Consider the following 23,971-nt stretch of genomic DNA (forward strand, 5'->3'; position numbering starts at 1 on the left):
TTCAAACTATCGCTTCAAATATTACCTCTTCCTTATCTTCTCAATTTACTTTTCTGGGGACTCCAATTAAAGGTATATTAGACATTTTCATCCTATCCTGTATGTCACTCAATCATCCCTTCATATTTTTCACCTCTTTATCTTACCATTTTGCATATTGAGTAATTTCCTCAAATCTATCTTCCCTTTCACCAGTTTTTCCCATCATTACTCATTCTCTTATATCATGCCCTTTCTCCCTGAATAATAAGTTTTGGTATTTCAAAAATACCATCTTTATGGTGATTTCTTTCATTGAAAATGTTTTATGTTCTTTCTTTCTTGAAATAAAATGTGTGTGAGGTTATTGCTCTATTTGACCATTATTTTCTTTGAGCTTTCTGATGATACCTTATTTACTGGCTTCTCTTGTTTCTCAAGAAATTTTCAGTCAAATAATTTCTCATTTGATGCTATTATGCTACTTTCCCCTAGTTGCTTTTGATATTTTTCTTTGTATCTTTGGTTTCTAAAAATTTTACTATACATCTAGGTGTGTTTTTTGCTACCTTGCTTGAAGTTTGTTCAAAGGTCATGAATCTGTGGCTTGAATTTGTTTTAGTTATGGAATATCCTTAGGCATAATCTCTGCAAATATTGCTCCACTTTTTTCTCTATCTCTCCCCTCTATTTCTGAGACTTCAATTAAACTTGTGTTAGAATTTTTATTGTATCTTTTATGTTTTTAGCCTATCTTCCCATTTTCTATCATTTTTCTCTCTGTTGTTCATACCAAATATTTTCTTCTGAATGATTTTCCAGTTTGCTAATTCTTTTGTCAGCTGTCTCTAATCTGCTGTCCATGAATTTTGATTTTAATTATTGTTCTTATAAATTCTGGAATTTCTTTTTTTTTCCCCAAACTGTTATGTCAATTATTCTTTTGTACTATGGTAGTTATTTACTTTGAGACATAATTTGCATACCACAAAATTCACTATTTTAAAGTGATTTCATGGTTTTTATTATATTCACAAGGTTATGCAACCATCACTACTATCTATCTAATTCCAGAACATTTTATCACCCACAAAAGAAACCCAACACCATAAGCAGTCAAATGCCACTTATTTTCCTTTCAGGCTCCTGTCAACAACTCATCTATATTCTTTTTCTATAAATTTTCATGGTCTTGGTTTTTCATATAATGCAACCATACAACATGGCAGTCTTTTGTGTCTGGCTTCTTTCAGTTAGCATAATATTTTCAAGGTTCATCCATGCTGTAGCATGTTTCAGTACTTTATTACATTTTATGGCTGAATAATATTTCATTTCATGAATATACTATACTTTGTATATGTAGCCATCAGCTGATGAAAATTTGGGTAATTTCCATGTTTTGTTGAATGAATAATACTGTCTCTTGTAGACAGCATATAGATGGATCATGTTTTTATATTCATTATTTCAATATCTGTACTTTAATAGGAAAATCTGATCCATTTGCACTTACTAATAAAGTAAGATTTATGTCTGCCATTTTGATATTTATTTTCTGTATATCTGGAATGTTTTTCCTTCAGGTATCTGCATAGTTGTTCATTGCCTCAGTCCTTTATGATCTTTCCTCAAAATCAGCTTCTCAGTGAGGTCTTTCCTGGACACTCTGTTCAAAATTTAAGCATTTTTAAAACACATTTATTAACTCTGTTCCCTGCATTATGTTTTATTTTCAATATTTACCATTATCTACAGCTAATTACTAAGCAAATGAAAAATTAAATTAACTATCCCCAAAGTCAATATTTACCATTATCTAACACACTGTATGTTAAATTTATCCATTTTGCTTAATATATCTATTGTGTATATATGTGTGTACACATATAAACAAATTTAGCTCATTAAATTGTAAACTCTGTGAGGCTAGGTTTCTTTTTCTGTTTTGATTCAAACTGTATTTCCAGCACCTAGAAGAGAGCCTTGCCCATAGTAGAAGCCCAGTGAATATTTCATTGAATGAATGATCAAAAGGCCATTTTTTTGTGTGAATCTGTCAAATGGGTGATGGTTTTTCTTTTCAGTCAAAAACACTGAGAATTTCTGAAATAGAATTTAAATGCTAACTTTAGAGTAAGTTAAAAAAAGAAATCACTTATAATGTTTATTTTATGTGCTATATAATAAAGTATAGGCTTACAGATGCTAAAGTAGGGGATCTTCAGAATAGAGTTCAATAGATGTATTAATTGAAGTCTCTGCAGGATCAGAAGGCAAATTTGACCTGGCTCAGGGGAGCCCCTAACCTCAGCATACCATTTTCTTCTTACAGACAGTGCAAGAGATGTTAAGTAGCTCCAGCCACTCTAAAGATAATCATTGAACTTCAAATCCAAATATCTTCCTGCCACTTAACATTCTCTCTTTGCTCTTTCAAGGCCTGCATACTCAACATATCTGAAACTAAAATACATTCTTCTTTACACTGAATCCTCTTCCAAAGAACACCATCTCAATCACCCATTTACACAAGCACTATTGACACATCACTCTCAAGCCCTACTATAGAATCTATCATCAAATACTGCTCTATTTACTACTTAAATAACTATCCAATTTATCCATATTTCTCCATCTCCAACACTACAGTCCCAATCCAGACTACTGTCACCTCTGCTTAGTTTCCTACAATAGATCTTTACCGGTCTCCTCTCTGCCACTTCTGTTCCTCTCCAATCCGCCTATACCCTTCAGCCAACGTAATTCATTCTGAGTCACTTCTCTCTTTATGTGGCTGCTGCACTGATCACTTCTCATTACTTGCCATGTGACTTGTTTCCTTCTGCCATTTTCTTCCTACTTCTTGCCTCACTCTCTCTCTCTCTATTTCTCACACACATACGTTCTTGTTACCTGCTCACCTGCACAACTGCTGTTACACATCCACCAGATCTCAGCACCACTTTTTGTTTCTCAGTGAAGCTTCCCCAGCTATCTTCCTCCTCCACAATTCTACATATCTACTCTAGATATCTTTTTTATATTCTCCTATAAATTATGCTCCTTCTCATAGCACTTATCTGTCTTATATTTAAATGTCACTTACTCATAAGATTGATTATTAATATTTTAAGCTCTGCAAAGTCAAGATCATGCCTCTTTTTGCTCCACATGTTTTGCTCAGCTACAAAATCCAATGTAATAAATATATGTTCAATGAGTGTATGATATAGTTTTGTATTAAGTAGGGTATAACCTGATGTTATGGTGCTCTTGTGACTTTTTTCTTGCATTTCCTTCACTAATGTTGCCCACCTCCTGCCCCTAATGACAGCTCCACATATCAAACAGTGTTACAACAAGTTCTCAGGACAAATAAAGACAGGACTGATCAATGTGCTCAAGCACCCATAATAATAATCAATGTGTTCAAGGACTCAGTAATAATAATAATAATAATAATAATAATAATAATAATAATATAACTTTGTCAGGCAAATACATGGGCCACTATATATAAAAAAGATAGAGTTACATCAATACTTGCTGATCTCCACACACTCTTTTATCACTGACATGTGTAGAGATTATCATATTTTTTGTATATGGATAAATTTGTTTATGTATGTATGTATTAGAAGTACATGTATGTACTGGAAGATCAATAATGATCATATATGTAGTCATCACTCAACTCCCTCCTCTTCTTTTCTGAGCTGTTGACTACAGACACAGCTCTGTTAATAACTAAAGTCTGTCAACTTTTTTAAATGTATTCTTCCACTCCCCTTCAACCTCTATTGCCCCTCCTCTCATTCTTTTCTCATGATGTATCAAGGTATCCTATAGTCCTCTAGATACCCAGTTTTACCTCCACACCTCCCCTTGAGCTTCGGTCACCTTCTCCCTATGCTATTGCATGTGCAGTATATTATCAGATGACTTGAAAGTAACACAAAATTATTATCCCTCCTTAAAAAATCGGTCCTCTAGCAACAAAAGACAACCCAGATCTTTTCACAGTGGTGCTTTTCTTAGCTAGTATTAAAAAAAGAACAGCCAGTACAACATAGAAGGAAAAGAATCTTTTTAAAGCTATTCAAATGTTATAAAAGAAAGAACCACACCCCCAAAACTAAACATTACATTGTTTGCTATAGATTTTTCTTCCTGCCTTTGGAAACAACCCAACTAGTTTCATATGGTGCTTAGTAGCAGTCCTCCACCCCCATGATTGATGTGGCTTGAATGTTAAAGCTATAGTTGCTTTGCCATCCAAAATGATTCCCCAAGATGATCTGTTTCCTCTCAAACTTCAGACATTTTAACTCACACTCTGACAACAGCCCAGGCAGCTCTTAAGCAGATCAAATTAACTTATCATCAAGGATTTATAAAAAAAAAAAAATTCTGCATCCTAGTCAGTGTTCTCAGATATTCCAGGACATGACCAAAGATCTAAAACATGTTCTAACTATAGTTACTATGGAAAACTAATTCTATATATTTAAAGGTAAAGGAGATTGACTTTAAACAGCCATTTTTGTCCCCAATAAAATCAGCTAAGCTTCACTGTGACTACATTCATCAAAGGGAGTGAGGAAACTATCGTCTGCATAATGAAAAAATGTCTCCCACTATTTTATCTTTGATGATCTAGATAATTCAGGTAAAGAGCCTTGTTTTGGCCTGAATTGCTTGAGCAAAACCTCAGCTATGCACACTCTCCTGATCAGCTGGGATGGGTGCCTTGCCAGTAGCAAATGTGTCCCAGAGGTTCTCTTGTCAATGTTTTCGATTAAAATTTAGAGATAAGCATTCCAATTCTGTACATAAAAGACCAGAAAAGGAAAAGAATTTAAAAATGTATGCTTTGTGAAGATGAAACTGAATTGGTAGAACTGTGAGTAATATTGGTCCTGCCTCCACCCACCATCTACCCTTGACCACAACTGCCAAACATGCTCTCCATATCCACAAAAGATAACAGGCTCTGTTGCCTTTACCATGTTAGTATTTCTAGAAGTTCTCCATTTCTTATCACTCCCATTGGCTCTACTTTACTTCAGTTCACTGCCCACCCTTCCTAGATTACAGAAGAACTTCTGACTTCTCTAACCCCCTACCTTCAGAGACCCTTCTCCTTTTCCCCACACCCTATCCTTCGACAAAGCTGGTATTAGCAGGTCCCAGCATGTATGATCCTCACCTTTATCATCGGACTCTGTGCCTTCTGCTTGTTTTGTTTGGACTCTTTGCCCCCACCTACTCCAACGACTCCTTAACTTCTGTTTTTCCTTCAAGCTCAGTAATTAGCCTTCCTGACCCTTTTCACCACCACAAGTCTGATGGGTGTCCTTCCAGACTTTATGAATTACTGAACAACAATGTGCATTTCTTTTTTGAGCACACATTTGCACCCCAGAGTCCAGGATCATTGAAGTTAACTCAAAAGAGTGAAGCTGCTAATGCCCCAGCACTTTATTAAGGAATCTTATACCCTGCCTCACACCATGTCATTCTCGAAGACACTTCGTTTACAGTCTTATTTATAAGAAGTACAAGTTTCCATAATTTGACATGTTTTTCTTCTCAATTTTAAAATTCACAAGAAAATGTGGATGATTTAACTCATGAGAATTTAAGTACTTAGTCCCCTCTGTTAGTACTCATCTCTACTGTTGTTTTCCTCTCAACCAAAAAGCCTCATGAGTGGTAAATGTTTTATAATTATGACATAGCTTCAATGTACATGGCTCACCAGAGGAGACCATTTATTTCTTTATGATTTTTCTGTCATTACCTCAAATTGCAGTCATTCAAAAGAATTTGTGGACTAAAGCAAAGACAAATGAGTTTTAAAAATTAGAATTATTTCACCAAAAAAGGAAAAATAATTCACTTTTCATAATCTCCAACACAAGCAGTATATAAATAAAGCTTAAAAGTAGTCAAAGTTGAATCTTGTGCCCCCAGGCACTGCCCAAGCTGTGCACTCTTCCAATCTTAGTAACTCTCAAATATCTTGTATCCTTCTAGTCTGTCTTGCCTTAGCAAACTATGTAACATTAGCTCACTGAGATTCATGCAAAGATTGATCCAGCTTTAAATAGTTTCCTTCTTCCATTTGTATCTGGAGGAAGGACTTAACTAGAATACAGCTTAGAAGAAGGAAATTAGGGGAAGGTGAACCTTCAAGACACCTCAAACCTTGTCTGTCAAAGAATAAAGGCACACTCTATCCTGGAGTAGAAGTGTGAGTTTAAAAACTGTCCCATACACTAGGTGCTCTATTATATGACCTGAATTAATACAGATCTTCTTTGATTTACAATGGGGCTACAGCCTAACAAACCCATCATAGATTGAAAATACCATAAAGTGAAATGAATTTAATACACTTAACCTACCAAACATCATAGCTTAGTGGAATTTACCTTAAAAGGGCTCAGATCACTTTCTTTAACCTACAGTTGAACAAAATCATCTAACACAAAACCTATTTTATAATAAAATGCTGGAAAACTCATGTAATTTATTGACTACTGTACTGAAAGTGAAAAACAGAATGGATGTATGGGTACAGAATAGTTGTAAGTGTGTCAGCTGACTCTGCTGACACTATGGCGGGCTGGGAGCTGTGGCTTGCTGCGGATGTCCAGCATCATGAGAGGATATCAGAACACATATCACTAGCCCAGAAAACATCAAAATTTTAAATCTGAAGTATAGTTGCTACCAAATGCTTAACACTATCATACCATCATAGATGTTAAACAAGGCAAGTTGAACCATTTGAAAAATCATAAGTCAGGGACTGTCTAGAGTCTACATTCATCAAGTACTTAGGTCAATAAAATTGAAACAAAATAAAATACACGTAATCATTGAATCATCACTATTTTTAATCTTCTTTTGATTTTGAAGGGACATGAGGATCATGCAGGACCTTAGGATTCTTATTAATGGTAAATTCCTGCTGATATGGACTAAGCACATTTTTATTATCTAACATGAAAATTAAGAGTTGGTTGTCTAAGAGTAGCCATTCTGCTGAAGATACTATTGTTTGCATTGCTATACTCCCTTCTGGCTGCTGCTAGAGAGCAATGGCCTTCTTCTGTATTCATGGGACCTGCACTCTTAGACCAGATGTTTGGAGTTCATTGAGCTTCTTGTGCATGCAATGTTTCTCATCAAATTTGAGGAGTTTTGGATCAGTATTTCTTGTGCTCCTTTTTGTCCTCTCCTTCTGCTATCTGATTTTGAATGGGTTGGTGCACGTCATGATATACTCCATTTCTCTGAGGTTCTGTTCATTTTTCTCCCTGTTCTTCAGAATGCATATTTAATGATTCAAATTCAAGTTCACTAATTGTTTATTCTTCCAGTTTAAACCCATGGTTGAGCCCCTCTAGTGAATTTTTCATTCAATTATTTTACTTTTCAGCAAAAATGAGAATTTATATTTGGTTCTTTCTTATAATTTCAATCTCCTTACTGATATTCTCTATTTAATGAGACATTGTCAACATACCTTCCTTTATTTCTTTGAGCATGGTTTCCTTAAGTTCTTTGAACATATTTATAATGGCTGCTTTGAAGTCTTTATGTATTAAATCTGACATCTGGTTGTCCGCACAGGCAGTTTCTATTGTCCACACTTTCCACCACATATAGGTTTTCCTTTATTTGAGTGTGCTGTGATTTTCTGGGGAAACAGGACATTTTAAGGAATAGAGTATAGCATGTCTAGGAACTGGTTACCCAGGGCCTGCTTTCCTTTTTGTATGTTTATTTGTTTAGTGATTGGCTGGATTTGTTTAGTGAAGTCTGTTTCCTCCCTACAATGTGAAACCTCCCAGAGGGAGCGTCCTTCAGCGCGCAGACACCCCTGGGTGACAGTGGATTCTCCTGGGCTCTCTTTGACCATCTTTCTCTGACCACCACTAGCTTTTAAACTGGACTGGTTGCTCACTGACTGTTTTATTGTTTTCAACAATTCGCTGGGGCATACATTTCTCCATAGATGAACCCAACTACATTCAGGATCCTATGTCAGGGATAGTTTTTAAGTTCAGTGTTTCAGATTTGTTCTGTGTTCAACGTTTTGAGGAACTGCCAGACAGTTTTCCATAGTGGCTGCACCATCTTACATTCCCACCAGCAAAGGGCAGGGGTGCTGACTTCCCCACATCCTCACCAACACTTATTATTGTCTGCAGTTGTTTTTTTATAATGGCCATCCTAATGGGAAAATGAAACAGACAGACTTTTAAATCTATACCTGAGCACTCAGGCAGAAGTACTATGAAAGTGAAAGCCAAAGTAGTAGACTATGGAAGAGGTTTAGATTTTTAACTTTCAGTTGGGCATGAGACAAATATTGAATCTATGCAAGGTGAACTGACCGAAGTGCCAGGATAAAGCTGAGACAGTCAAAGAATTACACTCTTGGTAGAAGAAAGGTCTAGGAGGAAAAATCACCTACCAGCTTAGGAGATGAATAAAGAAAGTCTGTCCATTTAGGACTGGGATAGAAAGCACAGATCTGAATAGAAAGATCTCTGAGAATTTGTTACCACATGGGTGTGGTAGATTTCAAATCAAATATAAATATGGATGGTCTGGGAATACAGAAGCTGGTATATTAGCACGAGTGTAGTCAAGTCATCCTGTCTAACGGCGCCCATGGCAGAAGATAACAAAACTTTCCCTTAAATAAAGCTCTGCCATTCCTTTCCCAACTACACACACAATCCCAAGCTCTAAGACCTAAGAGAATATAAATTATCACAACCAAGTCATTAAACATAAAAAACAGCCTATTTACACTCCAAAGTGGATTGTGGAAGCATCACTAAATAATGACATAAAAATGTTATACTGCTTAGAGAAATGTAAATGAAATAACAATAAAATAAGAGGATATAGTACTTCCAAAAGATATCCAGGTTGATTTGAGCAAAATAAAATTTCTACAAAATGAAAAATAAAGTCACTGAAATTAAAAACAATCAATGGTATTTTTAATATATAATATCAGACACAAGAATAAATGAACTAATTATAGTTCTAAAGTGACTGAACTATAATGCAGCATATATTAAGTAGAAACTGGAAGACAAAAAAATGAAATTAAGAGATGCTCAGAAAAGAACAAAAAAGGCCAATAAGCCTCTTATTAGAATTTTAAGAAGAAACAAAGATGATCAATGAAAGGCCGTATGGCAAGATAATGGTGGAAAATTTTTCAGAGCAGTGGAAAGCATGGGTCCTCAGATTTATGAAATACACCAAACCACAAGCTAGATAAATAAGACCAAATTCACACCTAAACAGGATGTAATTAAACCAGACTATTTAATAGTTATAATGATCTTAATAGCAGCCAGACAGAAAAGACAGAATGCCTAGAGAGCAAAGGAGAAAAGCTTGAAAGCAAAAGAGAAATAACAGCTTCAAAGTGACAAGGTAAAATAATTGTCAACCAAGATTTTTATAGCCCCCAAAATACTCTTTCAAGAACAAGGATAAAACTGTGACACTTCAAAAGAACAACAAGGAGAACAACATTGTTACTTTTTTTGAAGTAACAATGAAAAGGAACTGGGATGTCTGTGCTTGTAGTTATAGAAGCAATAATTGCATAAACTTGAAGAAAAATATGGATAAATTGGATCAAAAACTAATTTAATGGAGATAATCTTCAAGCTTAAAATATTCTAAATTGTTCAGAAATGGCAAAATAATAATTAACTTTTGACTTTCTTAATTATCTTTAAGTAAAATCTTAAGACTAACCATAAAAAAATAGAAATAGAAATAGAAATAAAGGATAGTAGAAAAAGGAAATCTTGATCAATCCAAACAAAATTTAAAAAGGAAAAAATAATAAGTATAGAAACAGCAGGACAGATGGAAAACAAAGAATGTGATGGTAGAAATAAAACCCAGCAAATGTAATTAAACCAAATTCAATACCTATCCATTCAAGAGCTAGACTTAAAATATAATGACACTTGAGGTCAAAAGTTTTATAGAAACCAGGTACATAACAAATAAACAAAATTCAGTGTAGCTTTTTAAATTGCTATTAAAATAAAAAGTATATTTGGTCATATTTTTTGACATATCAAGTGTATACATGATATTACCTAACTTTTTCTTGTGTGTGAAATACTTCCTAATACTAACAAAAATAATACAGGAAGTGTCTCAGGATGCAGAGGTAGGAAAGAATCCAAAGGCATCTAGAAAAGATCCAGTAGCTTATTAATACAACAAGGATTTGGCCTCTAGTACTGAAAATGCCTCAGGTGTTCTCATATAATAATGTGTGTCACATGTGAACACTGCCCATGGTGGGCTATGAATCAGTAACAAAAGAATCCCACGAGTGTTATTTTGGCAGAGCCCTCAGGGGCCAAAGCACTCAGCCTGCTTTTGTCTCTCCAGGCACTGCCGCCTTCACCTTCTTTGAATGAAGATCAAATTCCCAGTCTTGTGGTTAGCTGTTAGGGTAACTGTGTGGGCCCAGGTAGCCACTGAGGACCGCCTGCCACCTGAGACAAATCTGGAGTGAAGCAAGCAGAGCCTTGGCTTGGCAAGCATGTCCAATTTGATGTCAACCAGGAAATGACAGAACACGTGCCTGCACACGCATGTGCACACACACACACACACACACACACACACACTCCTGCATGCATGCTGGTTCCTTTAGGTGCTGAGAGAGTTTGGGGCAAAGTAGGGACGGCCAGGACAGGGCAGGAGTCGAGGAGGGAACAAAATTAATAGAACGCCATGAAAGGAAAAATCCAGTTTTCCTTTACCCAGTGAAGGTGAGGATGGAGAGGGGAGGGAAAAAGGGGGGAGAGGAGGGAGGGAGAGGGAGAGAAAGGCAGAGGAGAAGAAAAGGAGGAAGGAGAGAAGGGAAGAGGAGTGGAGGGAGGAGAGAGGAGAGGAGGGGAAGGGAGCGCGTGCGCCCAAGGGCATCTCTCTCAGGAGTCCATCCAGGGCTGCGGCTCCGTGTCCAAGAGCAAGATGACACCGCACACAGCCAGACTTTGCAAAGAATTGGACGGTGACATAATGTAAATGCTGCCAAACCAGAACAGAACCACATAAACAAACAAGCCCAGTGCTCATATTCCATCATGTATGTCTTCTCTAGGGAACATTCCATACCTTACCACATCTGATTTTCCTTATGTTATAGTAATATAGAGATGTTATTACTAGCTAAGATATGTATATATATATATATATATATGTGTGTGTGTGTGTGTGTGTGTGTGTATATAGTATATATGTATATATATGTGTGTATATATATAGTATCATAGTATATATTGTATCATACATAATATTCCACTTTCACTCTTACATATAAAGAGTGTGTGTGTGTGTGTGTATATATATATATATATACACACACACACACACACATACACTGATTGAATTCTAACAGCAACACTATGGCACAACAACTGTTCTATCCCTATTGGACAGATGGGGTGACCAAAGCAGAGAGAGCTTAAATAACTTGTCTGCGGCCATACAGCTAATGAGAGGTTCTGAACCTAAGCAATCTGGTTTAGAGCCCGTCTGTTGATCTGGATGGCGACAGCCTCTATACTTCAGACAGACAGGCAGCTGTGAGACACGCTCTGTACATGCAAGCAGGGCTATCAGCTGGGACCCCGAGAGCCTTCTCCACTCTTGGGGCTGGGTTGATGGGGGCTTCATGAGTCCAGTCAAAAGCTACGAGAAGGGGAGGGGGAGATGGCTGCACATTCTCTCTGCTTCGTGCTGTCTCCAGCTCAGAGCACACTTGTACCCACGGCAGAGCGGCAGAGCTGAGAACACTGAACTCCCTGACCGACCTGCTTGCACGCCTGGCCCAGCCCTCCGCTGTGTGATTCCAGGGGGCAGCGAGAAGTGTGAGGACACTGCCAGGTCTTTCCCTGCACATCTCCCTTGCTATCCTCAAAATCGGGGCCTTGGCCATCTCTTTTCTTAACAGCACTGTAAACTAAGGGGCAGGGGAGTTGAGTGAATGGGTAGTGTCTCTCTCGGCTGGACCTGTCATTTGTTTTCTATTATGGATGATTCCAAGTGCCAGTCAGACTTCCTTACACCTCACAAAAGTCCCTGTCTGTCTGTGAGTCTTTAAAGCCCTCCATTATATCGCACAGGTTGGCACGGAGGACTTCTGATGTGCCAGTTCTCAGATTTTAAGACACCCTTATCTCAGAGGGAGCCCGTCAGCTCCTCCTGGGACCCCGGCCGGCGGGCACTGAACTGGTCTCAGCCTGTCACCGTGCGAGCAGTGTGGGGTGCTGGTGACGCACCGTGGGGGTTGACAAAAATTAAGTATTTGTATTTGACTTGAGAGGCTTTCTGGGTAATTTTGCACGAGTTCTTCTCTACTGGTTGCTTTTCTTAGATTAAAATGTTCGCCAGCATTTCAAGGGCATCCACTCACTCACACACGGGGGCCCGTTAATGAGCAGGAGCGCCGCTTCGGAGTCAAACTCTGCCAAGTCCAATACTGAAAGGAGGTGAATGAGATTTGACTGCTTCCTAAATAATGTCTGTGGAATTTCTTGGCGCTGAAACAGAGCCCCAAAACAAGGTCTGTATAGTAATATTCACTAGGTGTCAGTATTTGACAAACTCTCCTGCCAGCATCGTTAGAGGAATGTTCGTTTTGGCACAAATTGTCTACGGAAAGTACAATTAGGAAAAAGTTGTGCAAACAGCAATTAGAAACTGAATGACCCGCCTTATTCCTTTTATTCAGATTACCCTGGGCTGCTAAGCTGAGGTACAGCTCTGCTAGAAATAGCTTGCAGACTGTTACAGTAGCCTCTGGGGCCGTCTGCAGAGAGAGTGGGGAAAACAGGCAAGGGTTTTTTCTGCGCTTGCCCACTTCCTCCTCCTGTCACTTTTCTCCCCTTCTCGGAGCGCCATCCTGTTGCTGCAGTGGCCAGTAAGCCCAGGCTTCCTCCCTTGGCCATAGGCTAGTCCCAGTGCAGGGAGAGGAAAACCCTTCCAAGGAACGGCATAGGAACATGAATTCAGCCTTGACAAACGCTGAGCTGCTGAGAACAGAGAGGAAATGATATCTGCCCCATTTACGATTGCCAAATCACCAAAGAGAGTCATTGGTTCTTTCATTCAATCATCAACCATGTACTGAGCACTTAACAATGTGTCAGACACTGTCCTGGGTGCAACTGAAATGATAGTGAAAGTCCTCAACTTCGTGGATGTTGCTTCCTGGTTGGAGAAGACAAAATAAACAGAACCATCAGATATATAGCTTTCTAGATGTTTATAAAAGCTATGGGAAAAAATAAAGAATGGAAAGGAAAGCATGAGTTCCTGGTGTGAAAACTGACTGCACTTTGATTATGGGGAAGACACCTCAGAGTAGGTGGCACATGAGCAAAAACCCAAAAGAAGAGGGGTTTTCCATTCAAAATATATCCTGACTCTTTGATTTCTTAGCTCCTCAATCTCAGCGTGTCACCTGCCTTACTGTGATAGCTTCCTAATTTACCTCTCTGCTTCCACCTTTTACCATGCCCCTTGGAGAATGTCCTCAACGGGGTCATCTTTTAAATCAGTGTCAGATCATATCAGTCCTCTGCCTAGAACATTCCAGTGGTTCCCAGAGTAAACGCCCATCTTGGAAAACAGCATCCAGGCACAGGTATTGGCAAATGCAAACCCCTTGAGGGATGAATGTACCTAGTGGGTTCAAGAAAGCAAGGTCAGTATGGCTGGGGAGTAGTAGGAAATGAGATCAGAGAAGTGCGGGGAGTGGAAAGACACATGATACAGCGGGTCTGTGGGCCGTTGTAAGGATGGGCATTTACTCTGGGAACTATTGGAGCATTCTGAGCAGGAGAGTGATAAGATCTGACGTCAGTCTAAAAGATGACTGTGTTGAGGACATTATCCAAGGACCATGGTGCAGAGAGACAGGTCCAGAGGCTATCACAATAATGCAGGTGGTGAGACAGAGGAACTAAGAAATCAAAAGATTCTGGATATATTTTGAATGGATAACTTAGAGGGATTTGCCAGTGGATTGTTTCTGGAGTGTGGGGAAAGAGGAGAGTCTAGAACGATTCAAGAGATTTTTGGCTTGACTAGCTGGTATTGCCATTTCCCGACCTGGAGTTGGGGAATGGTATGGTGGGGGGAAGACAGTTTAGTTTTGGACCTGCTAATTTTCATATGCATCTTAGCTTTTTAGATATCCGAGGATATCAAACTGATATGCAACTGCAGAAATGGTCGAGGGACTTGGTCCAGGCTGGGGATGTAAGTTTGGGAATTGTCAGTGTACAGGTGAAATTGCAAGCCCTGAGACTGGCAAAACACCAACGAGGGGGGTGTGGACAAAGCAGAGATGATGGAGCAAGGGCAGAGTTCTGGGACGCTTCACCATTTAGAGGCTCGAACAACGGGAAGAAAACCAGTGGAAGAAACAAATGGCCAGAGAGGCAGGAGCAAGACCTGTAGTGCGGGTTCCTGGTGGCCAAGGGAAAAGAGTGCCCAGGGAGGAGGGAGTGTTCAAGGTGGATCAAAAAGCCGGAAGCGACCTAGGGTGGGTGGAGGGTTGGGAGGTGAGGACAGAGTGTTTCCAGACCTTAGGTTAGGGACTTTCTAGCAGAGCCCTTTCGTTATGTTTGGAGTCTCCTTAGAGTAACTATGTGAGACACTGCTGACTTTTGGAAAAGAGCGATCTTTAGTTTGTGTAATGTCGCTTCCTTCCTGACTGCACCACTTCACCTACTTTCACTACCTGCCTGAGCCACATTACGTGACTGCACATGTGCAGCAAGCACACGTGTGCACACACACACTCCACAGTCACTTCTGGGAGCAAGTACTGAGAGTTACGGTAGGGTGCCCCTCTTTTGTCTTTGTTACTGTGTCCAGCTCCACAGATGAACATTTAATGTATTAGAAGTCTTAAAGGTATTTAGAGAACAAACTTAATAAAAGAGGGGGTGATATAATATTATGATTATGCATTCGATTTCAATTGATAATTAATTCATGACACTGTTACTTCTTCAAAAACATGCTGAGCTAAAATGTTCTGTTTGCTAGTTTCCTGCCACCTCCTCCTCCTCTTTTCCTTCCGCGTCCTCCTGCTGTAATATTATCGAATTTCCAGTCAATATTCTGAAAAGATTATGGTAAAGATATAAGCGATTTAATCTGGCTAAAAATGAATGCAGTGGGGGAACCAGCTTGAGAGAGCTCTCAATGGCTAAAAAATGAAACAATTTGAGCAAGAAAATAAATGAAAATTGTACTGGATTATAACGCACAAGAGTAAAGTAAGTATCTGTGAGGCCATACTAATATAAATCAACAACTGAATAAATAAATAAATGTTGAGTTCTTTTGTGTGTTATAGTACTGAGAAATAAATCTGTTCCCTGCCTTTCTCATGTAATTTTTTTGGAAGATCTAACCGTGTAGTAGTGTATATATATTTGGCTCACTGTTTCTAACTGATGCACAGTATTTCACCAGTTTACTTATTCTTTGTTGTGGAGACAGACACCCAGATTCCCTTCAACTTTTTACTAGCACCAATTATGCTGTACAAATATCCTTGAACAGGAATGTCTTTACGAAACTAGATGAGAATATTTCTCTGCGATATGCATCCAGCAGTGGGACTTTTGGTCATAGAACACATACAAGTGTATTAAGAACTTCTGAACTGCCTTCCAGGATGAGAAGACCAGCTTTGACTTTCACAAGCAGCTTTCAGGCTTCCCAACACTGCACATTTTGCCAGTACTTGTTGCTATCCACCTGTCCAATTTTTGTAATTCTGATGAGTGTTGTGTTAGTTTCCACTGTGTTGTAACAAATTAGCAGAAATTTAATGGTTTAAACAACTCGAACTCATCATCTGACAATATTAGGGATTAGAAATCCAAATTAAGTATCACTGGGTCAAAATCAAGGTGTAAACTGGACTCTTTCCTTTCTGGAGATTCCAGGGAAAAGCCCTCCCCTGCCTCTTCCACTTGCTGGAGGCTGTCTGCCTTCCCTGGGTTGTGGCCCCTTCTTCCATTTTCAAAGTCAGCAAAATACTACCTACAAATATCCATCTCTCTCTGACCCTCCTGCTTTACTCTTATAAAGGCAGTTATATACATTGGGACCACCTACATAACTCAGGATAGTCTCTGCATCTCAGGATTCTTAACTTTACCATATCTGCAGGCTCTTTGCCATTTGAGGCAATTTATTCAGTTTCAGGGATTAAGGTTTTTGGGGGCTCAGTAATCTGCCTACTGCAGATGTAAGGTATTTTACCACCTTTAAGAAAATGGTGAATAAATATAAGGGTCACGTTTCCACACCAAACAGCTTATGAGCTTTTTTCTTTCACTCATACTCTGCATTGTCACATGACACTCATTTGGTACCGGACAAGGACATTGGAGAGCAAGGAGAGAAAGGACTCACATAAGAATACTGATTCTTCAAACTAATACAGACCACAACTCCATGTATCAGCATCTAAATAAACCTGCAAGTTACTAAACACCTGACGAATGAATAATGAAGCAGACATGAATGGACCTTCATCTAGCTCTGAAGGCACAAATATAATTGAGAAAACTCATTTGTTGAGTGTGCAAATCCATTGTCATTAATGCACAAGTATTGCACAAATACTACCATAGATTTGCTATATATTTCATCCTTGAGAACAAAATTGTTCCTGATTTTGTATGCAGAACTTAACATGATTCCCCACCTCAAGGGTGCAGGTCAGAACCTGAGAACATAACTGAGGGCATCAGTTTCCAAATATTTTTTTTTCCTGAAAGTAGTAGAAGACTTTCAAAAAAGTTCTTAAATGGATCACCAAGATGGACAAGGCTTAAAGCCAAGTCTCTGGTTGAAATGGGAGGTAGAGACCCAACAGGCATGCTCACTCATGTTCTTCCCCCTTTGCACATGTGCAAAGCCCTGGTGGTATCTCTGTGGGGTTTGGAGCATCACAGCTTGACTAATCTTGGGGTATTCTAGAGGGTAAACTCCTAAAACAAATCCTCCCTCTCAGGGCATTGTTCCCACAGCCACCTTTCATCCATCCTGACAAACCCATACCCAAACACACGCTCTGCAACACAAAGCGTCTCTGCCATCTGCCCAGAGGCCCATCCAATCTGAGTTTACAATCACATTTTATGGCAATTCCTCTCAAGTCTATTTTTAATAACCCTGAAGCTACAATATTTATATGGTGTTCTTAATTTAATCTACTGGTTCTCAGTTGGTAAAAAGGACATGAAGTTGGCAACATTTGTAGTCCCCCGATTGGTTTAATGGATTGTTTTCTATTTAAAGCATTTAATTTAGAGACATTTCTTAGACAATTTGTCTATTTACAAAAAGAAAATCATCAACACACTCTTTGCTCTGTTTTTAGTCACTGCCTTATTTTCTTCTGTCAAAAGGGCTCTGTGCTTTTTTTTTTAACAACTCTTCAAATGTTGAATTTTAACCAATAAGCCTCGATTATGATTTGATTTGGCTTCAGTTACCTTGAATGCTGTAAATTGACTTAAAGCTTTTGGCTGAAGTGGAGCAATCCACATAACTGGCTGCTGATACGGAAATCAGAAGGTGAATTGACCAGGTACAGCCATACAAACTGGATTAGAGAATAGAATGATTGAAAGATTGGCTTGAGACACTGCAATGCAGCCAATGTCCACATCATTCATATGAAACAGATTGGGTCTTTAATCTGGAACCCCAAGGTGGTGGTTGGGCTGCTAAAGGCAGCTCACAAGAGATAAGAACACTCACTTAACCCTTCTTTTCACAACCCAGGAAGCTAGCATTTATAAAGTCCTTGGTAGAAAAACAGACAACACAATGAGCAGGGAGCCAGGATTCTGATTCCATATGGAAACCCCCAGCTGAACTGGAAATGCTGCAGCCATATCTCTTGAAGCCATCCTTTTGCAGGATATTAGGTGGACACTTAAATTTTGTGTTGTGGCCTGGAAATGAAGAAGAATAAAATGTGCATGTATCAGGCAGGGTTCTCAGAGAAACAGAACCAACAGTGTATTTGCAAGCATGTGTGTGTCTATGTGCGTATGAATCAGAGAGGTAGACTTACTTATTTTAAGCAATTGGCTTATGTAACCATGGGGGCTTACAAGTCTAAAATTTGCAGAGCAGGGAAGCAGATGGAAAACCCAGGGAAGAACAGTTGCAAGAGGGCCGTCTGGAGGCAGCATTCCTTCTTCCTCAGGGGACCTCAGCCTTTTCTCCTAAGGCCTTCATCTGATGAGAGGGGGCTCACCCACATTATGGAGGGCAATCTGCTTTACTCAGCCTACTGACTTAAATGCTAGTCACATCTACAAAAGATCTTGTAGACTGGTGTTGGATCAAACATCTGGGCAGGATAGCCTGACCAACATAAGTCATCACAGAACAGTAACTTTTATTCTAATTCTTTTATTTCTTCATTCAGAGATGTTCCTGAGTTCCACCCTATGCTAGGTATTCCCCTAGACTCTCAGGATACAGAAGGGAACAACCCTGACTGGATCCTTCCTGCCACGGAGATCACAGCCCTGCCAAGAGGATGCACAAGAAAAATCACAAGACCTTGAATGAGGCTTTATCTGCTGATGAGGAATGTGGGCCTGAGAAAAATATGAGCCCGTTATCCTGATACTCTACAGAGCAGTGTTTGGTTTTTGTAGTTTAAGTACATAAGATATCATCTGTGAAGTCATTACCTTCAAAATTGCCTAAGAAACTCAAATGTTTTAGAATGGCCTAAAATACCCAGAATTTTATACTGCCTGGCATTCAAGGAGTATAATTTCTATCATCATACTTCTATCTAGGTAAGTCAGATACTCCAACTGGCTCTCCATGCCTAGGCATGGCATTATCTAGCTAAACTGAGCTGAGCTACATTTCTACCAGTTGTCCTGGGCAGCCATAAAGTGGTCACATTGCTTGTCCTACAACCAGACAATGGCCCAAACACTATCATTCCATTTCGGTTGAATGTGTTTTCCTGTGAAGACTGTGTAGTCCAAGAGCCTAACTTGGATAATGGCCTCACGCACACACACCCTGGGGCCAGCCCCGCGGGCACTCTCACTGCTCCAGTCTGCCTTCTGTGTGGGGTGTGCCTTCATGGTGAGCGCCGTGTGCTCACCGGCTTTTCAAAAGGGATGCGGACTTCTCAAAACTGAAGATTCCTTCAAGCTAGTAACATTCTAGAGGTAAAGGGGAGCTACTCTGAATTCAGACTATTTATGTTTAAAATATGATTCATGTGACCTTAGGTAAATACCCTCCCTGTGACTCAGTTTGCTAATTTATAAAGTAAAAACAATAGAGTGCCTATCTCATTGGGTTATTGTGAATAAATAGAATAATGTATGTTAAGAAAGTAGCATAATTCTGACAGTATGTTATATTATGTATATAGTATACTAAGTGTATACTTGTATATATATTTCAGTATATATGCAGATATGTAGTTATATATATATATAAACTATTCATATATGTGTATTCATAGTGTATGTAAATAGTACTAATAAAAAATTATTATCTCTCAATGTTCCTTTAAACTTTATTTAGCAGGGTAATGCTTCCCAGAATAATCTCTCTCTTTCCTGACCCCATTAAAAAAAATCCTCGGGTCACTTTAAGTCCCAAAGAAGGTTCAATTTAGATATAAGGTATGTAGTCCCTAACAAGGTTATCAAAACTCTGCACATGGGACCTCAGATCATACCTTCCCGCCGCCCAGCTGGGTGTGGCCCTCTCTCCTCACTGAGGTGGCTCCCCTCTCACTGCTGTGTTTTCAGACCTCCTCAGGGCAAGAAGAACAGGGCAGCTTTGCATTGTGAGTGCACGGTCATCTGCTTTGTCGGAGCCCAGCGCCCACGGGGTACCGGTTGTACTTTGTTTCATTTTTGAGAAGTCCGCCTCCCTTTTGAAAAGCCGGTGAGCACACGGCGCTCACCATGAAGGCACACCCTACACAGAAGGCAGACTGGAGCAGTGAGAGTACCCACGGGGCTGGCCCCCAGTGTCTGTGCGTGAGGCCATTATCCAAGTTAGGTTCTTGGGCTACACAGTCTTCACAGGAAAACACATTCAACCGAAATGGAATGATAGTGTTTGGGCCATTTTCTGGTTGTAGGACAAGCAATGTGAGCACTTTATGGCTGCCCAGAACAACTGGTAGAAATGTAGCTCAGCTCAATTTAGCTAGATAATGCCATGCCTAGGCATGGAGAGCCAGTTGGAGTATCTGACTTACCTAGATAGAAGTATGATGATAGAAATTATACTCCTTGAATGCCGGGCAGTATAAAATTCTGGGTATTTTAGGCCATTCTAAAACATTTGAGTTTCTTAGGCAATTTTGAAGGTAATGACTTCACAGATGATATCTTATGTACTTAAACTGCAAAAACCAAACACTGCTCTGTAGAGTATCAGGATAACGGGCTCATATTTTTCTCAGGGCCCACATTCCTCATCAGCAGACAAAGCCTCATTCAAGGTCTTGTGATTTTTCTTGTGCATCCTCTTGGCAGGGCTGTGATCTCTGTGGCAGGGTTCACGGAGATCAGGGTTGTTCCCTTCTGTATCCTGAGAGTCTAGGGGAATACCTAGCATAGGGTGGAACTCAGGAACATCTCTGAATGAAGAAATAAAAGAATTAGAATAAAAGTTACTGTTCTGTGATGACTTATGTTGGTCAGGCTATCCTGCCCAGATGTTTGATCCAACACCAGTCTACAAGATCTTTTGTAGATGTGACTAGCATTTAAGTCAGTAGGCTGAGTAAAGCAGATTGCCCTCCATAATGTGGGTGAGCCCCCTCTCATCAGGTGAAGGCCTTAGGAGAAGAGGCTGAGGTCCCCTGTGGAAGAAGGAAGCTGCCCTCAGACTGCCTTCTTGCAACAGTTCTTCCCTGGGTTCCCCACCTGCTCATGCATTCATAACTTTCACTGAGGCCCAGAAAAAAACAGTGCACTACATGGTAGTTATATCATTTCTCTCTTTTTCTCTCCTACTTCTACTTGCCATTCTAGTATCATTTATAAATTAGTGAACTGAATCACAGAGAAGGGAAGGTACTTAACATTTATCTGACTGATCAATCTCAACTCCCTAAGCTCTTCCTTCCAGTTTTCTCCTAAGCTTTCTACAAGTTGTTTAGCAGGAATTCAACAATGGGAAAGCTTTTTACTACCCAGATGTATATGCCATCATAAACAAGATTTGGAATGTCCAAGAGCTAAAAGTAATTCAGGTAGGATAGCTCTGCTTCTCAGAATTCAGAAGTTTATTCCTTTCCTTCTCATTTTTCTCCTTTTTTAAAAAAGAACCTACTTAAAGTATTTCTTCTCTTTTATCATAAAGGTCACATGAAGCATTAAAAATACTTGGAAGCTACAGAAATGTTCCTTACAAATATTCTTCCCCAACAAAACTGTGTGGATTATTTTCTAGTTGTTACCTGTAGATGTTCATTTCCTTTCCTTACTGTAAACAGTGTACAGAGATCTATTATAACCATTTTCTTTGTTGCCCCAGAGTCATCATAATTATCTTTATAATGGCTGCTTACTTTATCATGAAGCACATTATTTTGCTTTTACCTTCTCTTGGCTACTTTCTTTAACTTTCATTCTGGTATAAAAAATAATGACATTACATTGTTTTTTATTAATGTCTTTTAGACTCAATTCACAGAAATGGCATTACTAGGAATTTTTTTTCCTGTAGGAATGTTCTCTCTCTGCTATCATTAGAGAGTGCAAGCTGCCCAAAATTATGGTCCACTTCTGGTAGACCAGATAAAACTTCTGTGTTATTAAGCTAAATATTCTCAACTCCTGCTGTTAGGAGTCACACTATTTTAAGACAAATGACCCCATGAAACAACCGATAGCCATACTGGGACTAACTACTGAGGTGGCTATGGGAGGCGGCCACTTCTAATTCGGGTGGCTCTCAGAAAGAATGGAGAGCCTCTCTCACAGGCTTAGAGGAGACGCTGCGTGAAGGAAGCCAGGAGGACCTGGACAGACAGGTGGACGGCGCAGTCTGATCTATCTGTTCCTCCCAGTTCATCCTTCCTGCAAAGTTTTCTGAAGGAACTGGAAGTGTGAGCATCCCAGGGAAAACATTCATAGCATATTAATGAAAGATCACTCCAGTAAGCTCTTGGCTAGCCTTAAGGATCATGGCTGCCGTCTTTGCCTGTCCTTCAAAGTCTGGGGAAAATGAATGACGATAATGTTACCCATCCACAAGAGTTCAGCTTTCTCCATAAACACAGCTGTGTCGTGCATTAAGTAAGCTCAATATGTGAACATTTGGACTGACCTAAAAATAAACTGAAGATTTGTTTGCACCGTGAAAGAAGTCTCTGCTTTATAAATGATTCATCATGGAATTATTTTGAAGAGTGAGGTCTCCTAATGATCCTGAAATACAATTCTGCTTATAGTCATTGATTATCATACACATAAAAAAGTAAAGATTTAAGCCACTTAGTAATTTTACCATAAGCATTTGATTAAATGTATGTTTTTAAGGCTTCATGAATTGCTTACTGAAAGGTACAACCACAGATATTCCCTTCTCTTTTGTGAAGAATTCTGTTTATTTTTCCAAAAACAGATCAGTTTTAAGTTATGATTTTACCATTTAGATGTAAACTTACATTTAAGCTAACTTTCCCCTTGACTCTTTAGGAAAATAATTTCTTATTATTTCAAAGCTAGTTAAAATAATTTTGCCTATTTAAACACCTAATTCTAGAAAGCAATACCAAAGACATTATTTTAGTAAGGATATGGTTTGTAATCACGGCTTGTGTTTCCAAAATAGTGTGGCATTTAGAAATAATTCATATCCCAACACAGAACAAAGATTAGCATGAAGAAAATGGACTGTACTATCAGAAACATGTAAATGAGTTCACCACTTTCTGGTGGGAGGTTCCATTTTCCCAAAGCAGCTAATGAATATATCATGACTTGCCAGACTAATAAGTGAATTTAAACTGGCAAATGTTGGGAGATGGAAGTAGGTACTAAGTAGCTAAAAGGAATATAGGAGCATTCACATTCTCACTTCACACAGATGGGAGGAAGTATCAAAAATCATTAAATCTTGCTGGAACAAAAAAATCATTTAAAGCTTCAAAAGGAGAAACAAATAAAAATACAATAGCTACAAACAGTAAATGTACTTATCAAAAATGAGGAGAGGAAGGGAGAGATGGGGCTTAGCTTAAGTGAGGTAAGTCCTATCTTCTGTATTGAAGGAATTGTCAAACTACGCTGTCCAAAGTTGTGATATCAAGAAGAACAGAGTAACAGAGTAAGCATCAGAATTAAACTGTCAATGAAACTACCAGGAGTACTAAATGGAAGTGGCTCAAAGCACTTACTTTGCAAAGTAGGAATGGATGAGAAAGGGTGGTGAGCAGAATATTGCTTTCCAGCATAAGCCTTTGACTGTTGGGGTGTTTTTTTTTTTACTGGGTACCCGTTTTACTTTGATTTTAACAAAAGCTTTTGCAGATATACATGTATAGGCATACAATCACACCAGAATCTTCAGTGGCCTGCTTCATCTTGACAAAAACAAACAGAAAATAAAAAAACGCAGTCTTCTTGGGATGATCACAGGGCTCCTCAGGACCTAAAACTGCTTTCACCAGTAGCCAATGTCCACCTGCAGTCCAGCCGTACTGAGCAACCAGTTCCTGCAGACTTGCCGTTTGCTCTTGCCCCTCAACATCCCGGCTTATTCTCCCATTGGCTCTCCACCCATTTCCTGTCTTTCCTCTTTTCTGTTCTGTGGCACAGGGAGCTGACCCCTGCTAAGCATTCCCTACCCCCAGACTCCC

This window comes from Manis javanica, chromosome 14 (genome assembly GCF_040802235.1).
Source record: "Manis javanica isolate MJ-LG chromosome 14, MJ_LKY, whole genome shotgun sequence".
Classification (NCBI taxonomy): Eukaryota; Metazoa; Chordata; class Mammalia; order Pholidota; family Manidae; genus Manis; species Manis javanica.